Here is a 12,892-nt window from a genome sequence, read left to right as displayed (position 1 = left end):
ATATAGAGCTTACAAATTACAACCAAGTGGAGCTGTCAATAAGATCTTGCTCACCATATTGTCACAGAATTTTCCTTCTGTGTCACGTTGGTCATTACTGTAACACTACATGAGAAATCACTCCATCTGTTAAAAAAGAAAAGAAAAGCAGCTGCTATCCTCTTGCAAAGATGGAATTAACAAACACCCAGTAACTGTATTCCTTTCAACTTTTGCAGTCACAATTTTAGTCCCACTTTATTTGTGCCACGCAAGCCAGCAAGCAGTTCTACTGCCATGGTACTAAGGCCCTCAAAAAGCTCATTAACCAACACGAAAGATGCTACCTGTGGAAACTGCAACGACCGTGACTGTTCTAGTTCCTGCACTGATAGTTTGGAAGGCTTCGGGTTTTCTCTGGTGGTGGGGGAGGAGATGTTAACATTTTGGGGGGGGAGCACTAATCCAATAGTTGCAGTAGAATAGGATAAATCTTCATAGAGATTCAAGATTATTTTGCTGACTTAGCTTGGCAGTTGAACCAGGCGAGTCCCATTACATCCAGCCACAGAAAATAAAAGCATTTGAATGTGTGAAGTAGAGGAGCCTGGAGCAAGAGCAGCAGGCTGCTAGCGGAAGCACTCAGGCTCAGGAGGAAGCCTGGGCTAGGATTTTATGACTTACCATTAACACTGAACAACACATGGAGCCCCTGGGAACAGGTTTCTTCAAGATCACAGCTAGGCTGTATGTACCAACAAAAGGGCTGGATGGGATCGCACCTACGCGCCATGCTTTTCTGTACCTAAATTAGGCTGAAGGATAGCCTGTAGCTCCTGCAGTTCTCAGGGGACATTGAGCCAAGCTCAGGGAGAGCCCAAATCAAACACCTAACAGAGACCAAATCCTAAATCAGTCACGTTTCTCCTATGAAGGGCGAGATCACTAAACACCACTTACCAAAAAGAATCAGTAGCAAAACCAGACACAATAACCAGTGTATTTAAATAGCTACTGAAGAATGAAGGCTGGTTTGAGTGTGATCAGGTAGGACTGTACCGGAGACAGCACGCTGCAGTGAGATGGAGCTGGCTGTTAAATAACGCCCCAGGCAAGCTCCAGCCTGCCCAGGGGACACCCCTTCTTCTCTGTGTTTGCGTGTCCCTCCTTGCCCTCCCCTCTGTCCCCTCAGGCTTGTCTCTGGAGGTACACAGCCTGCCACCGGCTGCCTTCACTCTGGCAGGTCTCTGCACCAGCTTGAGCTGTGACCAGCTGCGGTCAAGAGCCACAGGAGGGTGTTCAGACGTGTAATCACGATACTCACGTTACCCTTCTTATGCTCTTCACCAAGCATCTGCTGTTGGCCAGGGATGGGGATAGGAGCCTCGTTAGAGGCATGATGTTACAGTGAGTACAGCTGCTATTGTGCAAGGGTGGTTTGGGTTTTTTCCACCAGTGCAGACTTTTTTTTCCTGGCAGGTTGCTTCGACAAGCCTGTAGTTGCATCTACGCTGGAAGACAAAATACAAGAGACAAATGCAGTTCCAGCTGTTTGAACAGAAACCCCCTGAACTCAAAGAGGGTTTACTCCAGGGGCATTCCTGATCCATTTGCTATCCTGTAGGACTCTTCAGTTCACTGGGGGATGATTTGCAGCTATTCTGTGGCAGAAGGAAAGTGCCAGTAGGCAGCATCATTCCAACAATCTGCAAGATGGTACTCCAATTTTCTGGAAAGAATGAATTTCATTATAAGTGCTTGAGTTGTATCTGTTCATCTGGTCTGTTAATTCATCCAAAGGCTTCACCATTCTAATAGGCTCAATGGCTACTGTAGCTGGTAGGATACTTCAAAATAATCATTAGAGGTACTCCATTAAATTGAATATTATTTACATTACAACAACACAAAGACCCAAGTGAGATCAGAGTTCCATTTTCTAGCACAAGGAAGTAATAAAAATCTAGTTCCAAAGAATTTTTATGGAGAAGGCAAGTAATGGGGGAAAGGAAATTGAGGCACAGAGATTTGAAATGCTGCTGCAGAACGATAGCAAAGCAAGGAATAGAATTAAATGTTTTAAGTCCCACTGATACCTTTATAAACAGCACCTTCATCTCAGTATTGATGTAAGGTATTCAAATAAGTTGTTCTGCTAGTAAAAGTGATCTACAAAACCCAAACAAATCAGTGCCCGCTAAAGCTGGTCAGGAATTTTTCAGAGCTTGAATCAAATGTCACCAGAGAAGGAAATAAGATTTTTTCATAAGAACCCATCAGTTTCCAGAAGAAGAAAAAAAAAAAAGAAGAAGAAAAAACACCAAAGCAAAGAAAACAAGAAAATCTTTCCTGGGAAAGTTTCGTTCAACCCAGGGTGATACTGCTAGCCATGCCTAGAGAAAACCCTAAGGGGCTAGAGCCCACTGAGACAACTCAGGGCACAGCCTGGCCTCAGGTTTCCCCCACCACCACTCGTCATGGTGGGCCAAGTCTTTCTTATTTTCCCTGCACCCTTTTGCAAGCAAGCGCAGCTGGGCTGATGCAGGAGATCAGGTTTCCTGTCGCTGTTCTGAACAGGACAAGAAGAAACTTTAAATGGGGGCTTCCAACCAAAGGGTTCCCCCATAGGGCTTACCTGAAGGGCTCTGGAGCCTCAAAATCAGCATAATTGTCAGGTCTCCTGCCTACCTTTGCTTCCAAAGCCACTGTCTTGGCATACTCCATGGGTTTTCAACACACCAAAATACGGTGTAAGGGCTGCCTGATTTTCCAGCCCTATTGTTTTTACCAGGGACAGGCCACAAGATTTGGAGCTATGTAGGCATTTTAAATACCACAAAGTTTGTTGTTACCATTTATGTGGCTTTGGTTCAAGCCATCCCCTGTTTTGACAAGAAAGGAAACTCTGTCATTTTGAGGCAACACAACATGAAGGCATTCAATGCATCTGCCAGTCTGCCATCGTGCAGTTTTTCAGTGTAAAAGGGTCAGCAAAACCACTGCACCACACATGAACTTTTACGTAGCTGTATTTATTGTGCAAATGAAAAACTGTTTTACACAGCATGCCTGACCAAGAGCTTGGCACCACTGCAAGAACTAGTCTATGTAGCAAACTGGATTTTATCGCAGGCTGAAAGACTCTTAAAGTCCTTGAATACAAAGAGCTCCATTTAGAAAGAAATTGCAGTGTGTAAATATAATCCACAATCAAGGCTCTCAGAGTCACAAAATAGCATGACTATATCTCTGATTACTAATTTAATCAGGCACCACAAGCACTTAAGTGAAGAACCCCAACCAGACAAAGGGAGCTCCTTACAGCTGTTTTTAGCAGGCTGTATTTTGCAATAGACATGTGAGCACGGATCCCAGTTTGTAAGCGATACCATATCTGAGGGGCAACATTTACTAAAACAAAGTGAGATGGCACTGACATGAATCGTAAGAATCTGCACAGACCCAATCCTGCACTGGTAAACCATGTACTCGCCATTTTACAAGGAAACACAAGTCTTTGCCCCATTCACACTGACTCCCACTAGTCAGGATTCATCAGAAGCTAGAGCTAGCTTGAATGGCTGGGGAAAAAAAAAAAGATACTTCTATTGGAAAGATCCACCGTTATTTCCAATGCAGAAATAAATAAATAGATAGATAGATAGATAGATAAATAAATAAAATTAGTCAAGCCAAAACCAGACAGGTATCTGCTACAGATGCAAGTCTCATCATAAGCAAAAGGCTTAAGTAAATTATACTCTGCAAAACATCTGGGGAGAGCAAAACCTGGTGGGATTTTTCTGAGCTGAGACCTCCCTACAAGCTCCAGAGCCACAAGGGCCACCACTGTCCAGCCCAGGGCAGCAGCACATCCCACACAGCAGCTGGAAAGTCCTCCTGAACTCCTTCCCCTCCAGGCTCCTCAGCAGTTTTTGGGGGGAAAGGCAGGTCTAATGTTGCTTTATTCTTTTTTAGTTGCCAAAGAGCACACAGGTTTCTCCAGCTACGCGTTAGGTGTCTTAAATATATCTGTGGATCTAGGTGCCAGAGAATAAAACAGTGTGAGTACACAGGCAGCCTTTGGATTTTAGCCCACTTCCCTTTCTCCCCTCTTCACCTTGTTCTGTCCACTTTCACCGAAACCCTTCGGAGCGATTCAGCTACCACCAAGGCACCTTCTTCCTGGTGCTGTGCCACAGACTGCCAATCCTATACGGACATCTCGGACATAGCAGGGCAGCCAAAAATGACCTGACCTTTACATACCTATTGATGAGTCCTATGACCAGCCAGCTGCTACTTACAGACATGAATTATATTCATTAGCTTAATTTTCTTACAATATCTCAAAGTGATATAAAAATATCTATATGACACATACCTTCTCCCCCTCTCTCACCCTCCTCCCCACTCAGCCCTAAGCAAGCAATGGGTGAAAAAAATTCACAATGCCACATAACATGAAATCTTTGCTTAGTTGGATGTATTAATAGCTCAACCCATTTTCTGATGTAATTGCATTAATTGTTCCTGTCCCAACTGGCTTTCCAGGAGAAAAAGGAAGGTTCATTTAAATATTGAACACAGAAAATGTTGGGGTTTTTGTTACGGTTTTGCGCGCAGATGTGAAGCAGAGTGCTAAATATCAGCACTCTGCCTAGTTGAAGGCTGTTGTGTTAGCAGGAATCCTCACCTATTCGTACAAACTAGCATGTACCAGATGGCTCCATGGGAGTCAGGAGGCTTGAAATGGAGCAATCATTCAGTCTGCAGATGGAATATACAGTACGTTCCCAGTTAAGTAAGGGGCTCATTTATTCAGATGGATTCTGCATATATGGAGCGTGTCTCAGAGGACAAGCCAGTTTCTGTCTCCAGATTTCTAGCAAATTTCTAAACTAGGTCCATCCTCCATCATACTTCTGCTACTGGAGTCCAGAAAAAAAGCCCCCTTACTAAAAAGGTGGAATTTTGCTCAAGCTGTGCTGAAGCAATACACTGAACGCAACATTTGCAATTTTTTTTAAATCTTCCCAATATGGAAAATAAAAGGTGCCCCAATATTTTTTTCTTTTCACTCATCATGCAAACACTTGGACAGAACCTTCTAATTCAGTGCTCCAATCAGAGCAGAACTACATATTTATATGCTAGTTATGATTATTTATCACCAGAAAATAGATCAATGACTTAATGCTAATTAAGACCTGCAGCAGCAACACCCACTGTTGCCATGCAGAGTCCCAGAAGAGAGCCAGCCATGCCTGCCTTTGACTTCTGCAGTAAATGAAGCGCAGAGGCAAGACACGTGCCTTAGTGGAAAGAGGCAAGAAGGATCCTGCCTCTTGAACAGACATCCAGAGAAGTCCAAGCGAGAAGTTTGTGATATGGGATTGTTGTTATTTGTATAAGAATGTAAACTAGAAGCTGCCCTGGACAGGATTAGGGAGTCAAGCTATTCAAAGACATTGCAAAGCAACCTTGCTCTCAAGGATAAAGAACAAATGAGCATTCCAGCCTCAGATTTTCAGTGGCCTATTAAAACTCACCTAGGCAAATAATTGAAGAAAACAATGAAAAAGCATTTTCAAACGTCTGGGTGAAAGATATTCATTGTTTCGTATTGTAAGGCTTTGTAGAGCTGATTCTACAGGGGAAGGAGTATGAAGAGATATCTGGGTTTTGGGGTGTTTTAACAAAGTCCATGAAAACACAACAAGAGCTCACGTTCCACACAGAAGGAAAAAAAACCTCCTCCTATGCTTTGGCTTCACAAGCAAAGTGATTAAAAACATGCAAAGCCTTTCTCTCCACGCCAAGTCCAAAAGTAGGTCCTGAGAACTTGGTCAAGTCATGACCTAGATCCACCCCCAGCAAAGTCACTTTCCACCTTGGTCCTCCTGGGACACCAAGCTGCTTCGACACACACAGTCTACTTCATTGCTTCCTAGAAGCGCCAGCACCTCCCTGCTTGAGCATTTGAAGCAATTATTGGCAGCCTTCACAGAGGGGAAGGGATGGCTTCCAGGCTGGCAGACCACTGGATGCTTCTTCTGCCCTCTCCACAGTCCGTGCTGCTGCTGCCTACTGAGGGACTGCTCGCTTCATCCTTTATTTTTTACCAGTAAACATAATCTTGGCTCGTCGTACCCAACACGGGCGACATAGCATGTGATAACGGTATAGTTTACAAATGTGAACATCACAGGGAATGTATTGATTTATAATAACAAGCTGGAGGAGCAGGAAGAGGGAATTGTTAAGGGACTGTCTTCTATCACTTTCCAAGGATGGGAGGAACTCAATTATACCCAGCAGCCTCACCTAATGTAATTGTATTTGCTGGCTGTTTGCCTTTGAAGTACCTCTCCTGCAGTATGTCTTGGCAGTGTATTCTGCCACATCAAAAAGGGAAAGTTTTACTACCTGTGCTTTTGGAGGGCTCGTTAAAAACACACCAAGTAGAGAGATGGAGCAGAAAATTGTTATCAAATCCTCTGGGGCTTTTTGTTTTGTGTTGTTTTTCTTCTCAGATCACACAGAAGCCCATGCACTTTGTGGACTCCGTTACAGAAACGTTGATCGCATGGACTGCTGTTAATTCATCACAGCTTTGCTAGGCTACTTGTCTTCATTTGCCATGAACACAAACAAATTCTACAGACATACCATATCAAATCTGTTCTCCTGAAAAGACACATTCACTGGTGAAACAAAGAGAAACGTAATGGCAATTAATAAACTAACATTTACTGCACTAATTAGCATCTCCTAGAGGGCTTGATTATGTGTTTACACCAGTTAGATACAGCTCAGTATGAGAAAATACCCACATTTCATACATCAAAAGACATTTCTTTCATATTTCCTCTTCCATTCTTATAGTAGTGAAGTGTGAAGACAAGAGCATGAAGGAAGGTAGAATAATTCATTACCTTGTCTCCTACTGATTTGTACATTCAACATTTTTTTGGAATAAACACAAAGTCATAAATTAGCTTGTAGCAAAACAGAATTAATTGAATGTCTTAGTAGGATCATCAAACCAAGGTTTAAAGTCAATTTATCTGCCTGGGATTTTGCTAATGTAGCTTCAGCTCATTAGGGCGAGAGCTGATGCTGTGGATGGGATGCACAGGCTCATGAAAACATAGACCATAGACCATGTTTTCCCTATTTAGGGACACAAATCTCTCATATATGTCATGCACAAACGCAGATACATGCACGCTTATGTACACATATTTACATTCAGAGAGGAAAAAGTGTAAGCCATAAAATAAGTGTTTTCAGGAAAGAGATTTTATATCAAGAGGGTAGTACAAGGATTTCAAATGCCTCCTGAAGACAGCTAGTCATATTTACAAACCCAGATTGTCCTGAGTTTCCTAGGATCCTTATAGCACCATGTTATTTCCTTAGCTCATGAACAATGCAGAAGCCACATTAGGAAGCAATGGATACCAAGAGACAGTTTGGTTACATCAGCCCCTCTACCTAAGAGGTAATATTCTGAGGCTGGAAACAAATGCAGGACAATTAGGACACAGAAGTCAGTACTGTGGTTTTGGGAGACGTTTTGGTAACAAACACCGTATTAATCTCTGCGGATACTTCATTACAGCCAGAATGTTTCCTGTCGGGAGGGCTTTCGACAATAAATGCTCCAGCTAAGCAAGGCAGATGGAGTGTGGCAGAAGCAGCCTGATGTGGAACGTGCCATCAGCTCCTTCAGCCTGCTCCTACAGGCAGCAGGTTGGTAGGGTTTCCTGAGCTGGTGTCACAGAGACATAACAAGCACCTCAAATGCAGATCAGAGCTTGAAGCCCTTCCTGAGTGTTCTGTGCTCCCAGCTGCATCCTCCAGCAACGGCAACAAATTTTGATGGGACTGATGAAAAAAACCAAACAAAAACAAAAAAAACCCACCACCACCAGGGCTCAAAAGCAGCTCCCAGCTGTATCTGGCTAAAGGAAAACTCCAAGGTGACAAAAGACAAAGTGCAACCGCTGCGTGTCACTAGGTGGGAGAAGGATCGCATACACAGCAATTCAAACAACTTAAATCCTAGGGAAGGAAAAGACGACGCAGTGCAGCACTTCAGCACAGCTTCAGATGAAGTCAGTGGTGGTTGCATAGGCCAATGCCAAAGGCCAAACGCAACACCTAGCATATGAACAAAGTCAGTGCACCGAGACAAACAGCTGACAAATAAATGGCATTTCAGATCTGCAAACCTGTGACACAACCTGCCAGCTGTGAGCATCTCACTTTTGTCACTGCATACATACCTCTTGCTCTTATTCCTGTTTACTGCTTGCATTTCGGGAGGACTTCAGTCTCAACCAGCTGTGCTGACAGCCACGTAAGCGTACGGTGGCAGGAGGCAGTACCTCACAATCCAGTAAAAGGAAGAAAGAGGCTGCAGCAGTGACAAGAAATTGAATGATGAGACCTCTCAGAAAGGGCAACAGGCTGTTCAAGTCACATCTTTAACACACTAAACACAGCAACGCATCAGGCTGTTTATACACCTAAAGATACAGACAGCAGAATGATACAGGCAGCAATGTCCAAAAGCACCCATGTTCAGATTCTCCTGAATTGGGCACTCAGAAGTTTTTGATAATGCCAGTAGGCGCCTTTGAACAGTTTGCTGCGCAACCTTATGTTAAAGAACTTCAGGATGAGGGAGACACTCATTACCTGTAATCACAGCTTCAGTCACAGCCTGCAGATAGAGCACGTCATTTACCAGCAACCCCTGAGGGCTGTTACCAGTGGCCTTACTTTTCGCCAGGAGGAAAGCAGTTGCCCCAGAGGTCTTCCAGCTTGTCACCACTTTTCCTCAGCACGCTGGCCCTGACCGCGGACACAGACCGTAAGTCCGGTGGGTCTGCCCCTTCATCGATATGGGGGCGACCACCGCGCCTGCACCCCCAAACCATGAGATCTAGCTCCTTGTGTGGGTCGGAGCAGGTTGTCCCAGGCTTGATCTCGGTTAGGTAAAAGCAGCGCCTGTAAGTGATTTAAAACACATAACAAAGGCAGCTGGTGCTCAGGTGGCTCCAGTGGACATGCAGGCCTGACTTTTTCCAGGCTGGCTTGCTAATTCTCAACAGAACTGGATCAGTTGCTGCTCTTAGATCCCAGGGGACAATCAAGGTAGGAATGGCCTTTTTGCACCTCAGGCTGGCCAGAAACTGTGACCTCTGCTGCGATAGGTGGGATTTTTGCCACTTTGAAATCCTTGAAACTTCATCCCTAAGTTTCAGAGATTTCCAAGTACAGCAAGCCAGCCCTGAAAGCATCCCCGTGCTTCAGCCTGTGCCACGCTGAAGTGCTGCGAGCACTTGGACACATGACATGGATGCATAAACATGTTTGCTCTCTCTTCTGCCTGGCCACCTATTCATTACCCCACAGCTAGCTGTACTCCCTTCCCAATTTACTAATCTGTTTGCTAGAGACAGTACAGCAACATCTTAAATGGGATATATCCAGCTGGGAACGGGGAAGGCAAATAGTTGGCAGCAACACTGCCTTCCTCTAACAGTCCCAGCTTTCAGTTGTCTTCTCCCTCGCCAGACGTCTGTCCTTCTTCTGCAAGCGTGGCTGGCTGCAGACCATCTGATACGAAGATGATGTCTGGCACCTCACGCTCTAAATAGACTCTCTGATGTAGCCCCTCATCCTTGCCAAAGACCCCAGCGCTAGACTAGATAAGGGAAAGCCTGGGATGAATTGTGTATACAACTGTATTACCCAGGACTAATACAAATATTTGGTCAAATACTCACCTAGCATAGAACCTAGCACCACTAGCTGTAATGGACCACTGCCATTTCACATCAGTCCTCCTAAACAGCAGCAAGCTGTTCACAGCACGTTTAGCTGTAGATACAAGAGAACTTCTAAAATTCTTCATGAAAGACCTATTTTCCTACTACCTTAATCAGCCCTTCCTGAGGCAAAATTCCACTTTCATTTTATGGGGAGAACTTAGGACTAAGAATCCTTATAAAGAGTCAGCAATAAAGTAGAATCAGAACGGCTCTGAAATCCAGCCCATAAACTGTATTATTCAGACTCCAAACCCTTCCACATTATATGGACTTCTCACATGCATCCATGTGTCTTCAGAATAATATTTATGTTTGTAGTTTCTCGTTCTGTGCACACAAGTTATTGCCTTCCTCTCCCAGAGAGCAGATATTTGCCTTTCTGCTATGTCCTCCTCTTCTACGGAGGTGAAGGTCCCTCTGGCCCATGGGGCAGGGCAGTGCATAGCCTCTGCATACTTCTTCAGCAGCTACTTTTTGCAGCTACTTCAGAAAACAAGAAGAATTACAAAATTCTGGAAATGTATCTGCTTGAAGAAAATTAACCTGTTTGTTTTCTTGCAGTAGAAATTACCCTGCTCTAGTTAATAAAAAGATTGTTTATTTTTGGTGAATTTACATTTGTTGGCAGCTTGAATGTCACTCCAGCTCCACTGCTTCCCTGTCCCTCCCTTTCATGTGATCTGAAAGCAACTTTGGTTTGTTTCTCTCACTCACAGCAAAGCAGAGCTGCAATAACAGCAAATGGTCCTTGGAAATCACAGTCACATTAGGCTTCTGTTCAAATAGCTTTTAGGGCTGCGATAATAGGAGGCATTCCTAATAACTGGTGACTCAGTGAGACCCTGCACAGAAGGCCTCCAAATGACAGTACACAATTTAGAATTTAATCTAGAAACAGTGGCAGTGATGAGATTCCAGCTGGGGACCTTCTGGTCTGGAGGCCGGTGCTGTACCAAATAGTCTAAAGCAACTACTTTACCCGACCAGAAAGGAGATGAATCCCTTTCTCTTCCCCTAAACTTCACAACAACTTTTGGCGTGGTGTTTGACCCGTGAAGCAGAGAGCGCCTTCATTGCCACCTTGGCTCTGGAGACTCACCACCCTGAACCACAGCACGTTAAACTGCTGATAAGTGGAGAGCATCCAGTCATGCCGCATTAATATGAAAGTTAGCTCCTGAATACTGAATTTCAGCACACTTCGGTTCACAGGCCACCCGTACTGTGCTTTCGGACTGTCCTTGGTCTGCTATAAATCTAGACTGGATGGTCACCCAGAGAAAACAAAGACAGAGATCGCTCCTCACTCTCTCCTCGTCCCGGCACACTGCTTATGTTGAAATCACACAACGTTAGCATGACTTATGCTTAACAACCCAGCTTACACAAAGAAAAGGTTTCTTTTCTGAGAGAAGGAAGCCATAACCCCAGTGGCAAAAGAAGTATATTTAACTTCTTAAAACAAAGCCTTCAAACCCTCAGTCTTGCCTCTGTGATGTGCAAAGGGAGGGAAATTCAGCACAGACTTGTCTTTCCAAGAAGGGTCACGGTCCTTGAGTGGCCACTGGAAACCAGTGAATGGCCAGAGACAAGCACAGTGCTTGGAAAGGGAGGGGATGGATGAGGGTCTCCTGGGTACAGGTGTACTTAACTTAAGGTGTACTTCATACTTAAGTATTTATTTAACATTTTTCTGATGTGCCTAGTTACCATCCAGTAAGAACAGCAGGAATTCTCTCATGCATGCAACAGGGAAAGGACAGCTCCACCTCAGGAAAGCAGGTTGAGAGGAGAAGTGATTGCGCTCAGATGGTTGGGTCCCATTTAGTGCAAAAATCACTATGAACAATGAACTTCAAAAAGCCAGGACAGCATTTACTGACTGGTGGGCAGTCAGAATAAACACCAGTGTTTTGGAATTTGTTGGGTTTTTTGGTTTTTGGTTTTGGTTGTTTGTTTGTTTTTTTACCGTCAGTGGTCTTCCAATGGGGTGCAATATTTGCTAACAGAGTAATTTGAGTTATCCACAGATAGTTCAAAAATACAGAGAGTTCATTGCCCAGATATCTCTATTTAAAATAGATTTGCTTTTGTTCATCAATGTAATGCACATGGCTGAGAAATGGCAAGGTGCCAAAATGAAACTGCTCCTAATTTTCAGAGGAGGCCACCGGCTAATTACACAGACTGCAGGTGTGAAGAGAGAAGCTCAAAGTAATCAATAGTAGTAATTAATCTGCTAGACTGGAGCTAAAGAGCTAACAGCTGGACATCAGAAATGGACACATGCAACAAGATCAGCAATAATTACCTCTTTAAATATTGAATTTCCATAGCAACAATTAAGCATATAAATAAAGGCTTGAAATCAAGGCTCCGAGGCATGATGCGGAATTGCAAACACAACATTCTCCAAATCAACCCTTTTAATAAAACAGTAACAATATGCTTGGGCTGGGTCGACTGGTCTCTGGTGCTAGCAGAAGCTCAGCTTCTGCTGCCTCCAGATTTTTTGGCTCTTCCTCCTTGGCTGCTTCCAAACCCACAGGTTCTGCTGTAACTTCTCTTTGTTCAACTAGCATCTAAAGAGACCTGGTGCAACACATGCCCACAACTCACCCCCTCTTTGCTAAGGCTGTCCACCTTACAAGCTTTGGCTTTTCCACCCTCTGGAGATGGTTTCCCTTCAAAACGCTCCGCTGCGATGACATTTGGATCAAGCTAGCAGTGCCGTCTTGACTGGGCAGCGTCAGAGCACTAGCTGGTAGGTGACCTCACCGCAGCTTCTGCTGGGCTGTCAGATGGATCAAGCGCCAGAGTGACAGCTCTGCTGCGAGAAGGTTCTCTGAGCATCCTGCCACCTTGGGAAGCACTGCCACCACCTCTCTTGGAAGCGCCCAGAGACCTCTGCTCATGTCTCATAGCATGGGCCCACAGCACACATGGCAGCACTGCGTTCCCCCCAGCACCTTTGTGGGGTCAGTAGCATGTGCAGAAATGGATCCTTGATTTCCCTCTTGGCTTAATGGCACAGCTTCATCACGAGAGCACTCCGCCATCGAGGC

At 44.5% G+C, this 12,892-nt stretch overlaps 1 protein-coding gene and 1 long non-coding RNA gene across 4 annotated transcripts in view; one reads left to right on the top strand and one right to left on the bottom strand.

Annotated features, from left to right (window-relative positions):
- LOC138690337 (uncharacterized) overlaps positions 1–129 on the bottom strand; it is a 100,710-nt gene extending 100,581 nt beyond the window's left edge. For all 3 annotated transcript variants that reach the window (XR_011329180.1, XR_011329179.1, XR_011329181.1), the window contains exon 1: positions 55–129. This is a non-coding gene — a long non-coding RNA (uncharacterized lncRNA). The remainder of the gene's footprint in view (positions 1–54) is intronic.
- The window catches only part of DEK (DEK proto-oncogene), a 263,979-nt gene that overhangs the window by 69,159 nt on the left and 181,928 nt on the right, over positions 1–12,892 (top strand). The gene's annotated exons all lie outside the window — the stretch shown is intronic.

This window comes from Haliaeetus albicilla, chromosome 21 (genome assembly GCF_947461875.1).
Source record: "Haliaeetus albicilla chromosome 21, bHalAlb1.1, whole genome shotgun sequence".
In the NCBI taxonomy this organism is placed as follows: Eukaryota; Metazoa; Chordata; class Aves; order Accipitriformes; family Accipitridae; genus Haliaeetus; species Haliaeetus albicilla.
This window is presented reverse-complemented; position numbering and strand designations above follow the sequence as displayed.